General features: G+C 33.2%; 1 pseudogene; it reads left to right on the top strand.

The window, feature by feature from the left end:
* The first annotated feature begins 1,131 nt into the window (after positions 1-1,131).
* Positions 1,132-1,962, top strand: LOC149254418 (purple acid phosphatase 8 pseudogene; annotated as a pseudogene).
* The last annotated feature ends 1,425 nt before the right edge of the window (positions 1,963-3,387 follow it).

Here is a 3,387-nt window from a genome sequence, read left to right as displayed (position 1 = left end):
TTCCGGATAATCATGGTGTGATGGGGTTCTTTTATTTGGTTAAGCTTTGGATTATTGGATGGTTTTGGAACCGGGTGAGGTGATCTTAGGAAAATTCCCATAGTGCCTAGGAATCCCTTGACCGATTTTGGTGGGATTGCGGTAAATCTTGAGGATGGAGACAGGAAAATTACTCAAGGTAATAGTGAAGAAATTCTGAGGCATCCAAGCTTGTTTTGGGCCTAGTGATCCCTTGACCTTTTTTTGCAGGATTGTGGTAAAGCCTAAGGGTGGAGGTGGTTTAATCTCTAGGAAGCCCTAATTGTTTATGTGCTTGTGTTGGGCCTACTAATCCGTTGACCGATTTTGGCGAGATTGTAGTAAATCTTGAGGGTGGAGGTGGCTTAATCTCTAGGAAGCCCTGTTTGTTTTGTCTTGAGTCCCACATTCATTCCTTGAATATGGCACAGAGTTGATTGGCTGAAAGAAATATTTGGTTCAACTCAATACATGGTTGGGTGGTACGTGGAAGTCCCTGACTTGGTTGGCTTTTGCATATGTTAATAAGAGTCAACCAAGAGAACATCCTTTTGCATATGTTAACGATGTTCTCTTGGTTGGCTAGAAATGTTTGTCATTCAACCAACAATCCCACAGATTTATGGGTTCTCTTTAAAGGATTGTAACTACTTGAAGAACAAAACCTCAAACAACTCATAGTAGAAGGTACTTCATGGCTCATCATCTCAATTACCACCATGCTCTTGAACGACTTAACTCCTTCCAAAATCACCCCCTCCTGACAGTTTGAGTCCACTCTGGAAACTCATCAAACTCTCCTTCACTCTTTCCATGCAATGATTCCCTCACATGTTTGTTGCTCCACCAACCAATTAGTTGACCTCTTGGAAAATAAAGGGGTGCACATGGAGGACAACTTCTCAACAAGTTGGCAAACAACACCACTAGACATCAAACAAGAATGCCAAACTCTTGTTGATCAGGATTGGAACTCCCCAAGTGAGGTGTCATGCCAACAAATGCATGCACGGGCATTTTGGTAAGGTTTTTATGATGTATAACCTAGATATTAGGCAACGAGGCCCCAATTTCCCAACTGGGCAAGTCACTCTATACATTTCTACCTACAAGATGGGAAGAATAGGAAAAGAGTTGGACATTGATTTCTTCATTTCTACTGGTGATAATTTTTATGTGGATGGATTGACTAACACAGACGACCCAAGTTTTTAGAAATTGTTCTATGGAATCTACACAGCCAAAAGCTTGTAGACACCATGGTATAATATGTTAAGAAACCATGATACCGAGGGGATGATTTACCTCAACTTAGTCATTCTATGAGAAGCAAAGATCATCATTGTCAGTGCTTGAGATCCTTCATTCTCAAGTACACCATTTTCCCACATGGCCTTCAGTGTGGTGGAGGTACTGCAAATTTTTTCTTCATGGACATAACTGTGTTTGTTTATCACTATTTGAAGCCAAGTAAACATGCATATGGTTGGAGAGGGATTTTTCCTTGAGAAAAGTATTTGCACCAGCAATTGCAAGATTTGTCAGTGGATTTGGAGGTGTCAACTGCAACATATAAAATAGTGATGGGTCATCATACTATTCAAAACATTGGCTCACATGGTGACAAAAAGCAACTAGTTGCACAGTTATTTCCAAATATTGAAGCTTATGGAGAGGACTTGTATGTGAATGGACATGACCATTGTTTAGAGAATATTAGAAATGTTAACATCCCTCTACAATTTTTGACAAGTGGACGAGGGTCGAAAGCATGCAGGGGAATGAAAAAAGGGGTGAAGAGGAGGTTTGCAGTGTTTTAACAATAGCCAGGGTTTCATGTCTGTGCAAATTCAGAGAATGTTGTTGCACGTTGTATTATATGATATCCAAGAAAACATAACACATGAAGTGAGTTTGTTGAAGGAAGCCATGTCTGTGTCCTAGATTTACACAAATCTATGTTCTTGATTTGTTCATGACATAAGTTGTATAGATAAGACCAAAGTCATTTGAAAACAAAAATGTTAATTCCATGCTTTCTGTTAAACGATCTTTCCTTGAAATGAATTTTCTTATATATTTAAAAATAATATATATATATATATATATATATATATATAATATAATTATAATTTTTAGTTTTGATATTTTAAAAATATATATTTAAAAAACTTCATTAATTAATATACCAACATAGCTTTATTTCTATCTTAGATTTAAGAGAAATTAAAAAAAAAAATACAAAATATATTTATTTGATTGGGTGATGCATTCATCTCAATCTGTTATTTGTTCAAGCTTCTCTGCATTTCTTACATGAACACTAATATTTCTTCCGCAATTTGCGACTTGGCTTAGTATTTTAATTTTTATTAAAATATTAATATGACCAAATATTATATTATTTGTTGATTTTAGCAGCACATCCCATACTATAGCCTCAATCGGATGTTGGGCTTTTGAAAAGAAATTACAACAATATCTATCATTTATAATTTAATAAAATAATAATTTACATTCAAAATATTAAAAGGCAATTACAATCTACATCGGAAAATTAATAGGTAGAAATTATAATTGTCGAAAAAGAGAAGTGGAGTTCGCCCAAATTACTATAAGTGAATTATTTCACATTCATATTTTAATGATCTATCAGATAATAGTATTCTTATTATTGCAATAATAAGAATATTTTTATTTGTAATATTTTAAGTTTTTTTGTTTTAGTTCAATATAATAGAGATGTTATAATGTTTAATATTTTGACTTATTCAAAATAAAACGAAATTAAATTAATTAAAATAAAAATTAAGTGAAATAAAAAAACATAAAATTCTAATATTTATGGTTTTTTTCAATAGTATTTTTAACTTATGGTTTTTTCTCATAGTATTTTTCTATTATATGATTTATTTAAAAGTTAATAATTAAACCAGTCTAAATCTATCTAGATCTACCAAACACCGAGAATGATCAAATCTATCTATTTTCTCTCTAAAATACGTTTGCACCTCAAGAGAAAAATTTGATCCTTCCTACACTAAATAAATATGGAATTAAAAGACATTCGCACCTTAGGAAAAAAAATTATCCATTTTTTGAAATTAAAATGAATCGAAATTAATTTTAATATCAATAAATTTATATTTTAATTTATTTTCCTTCTTTTATCTCTACTAAATACATTGGTTAAAGTCACCTAATAGCCTCGTAAGCAAATGTTAACACATGGAAGGAATTACTCAGCGTTTGTTGCATCCATATTTCGCCAATGGATAACCAATCTTTCGCTTATGTGGGAAAGAGTACAATTATGTCAACGTGGAACACAATTCAACCATGAAACTAAGCCATCCCTGCCACGTGTTG

This window comes from Pinus tabuliformis, chromosome 7 (genome assembly GCF_031772625.1).
Source record: "Pinus tabuliformis cultivar Carrire ecotype Pingquan chromosome 7, CPIR1, whole genome shotgun sequence".
NCBI lineage: Eukaryota > Viridiplantae > Streptophyta > Pinopsida > Pinales > Pinaceae > Pinus > Pinus tabuliformis.
This window is presented reverse-complemented; position numbering and strand designations above follow the sequence as displayed.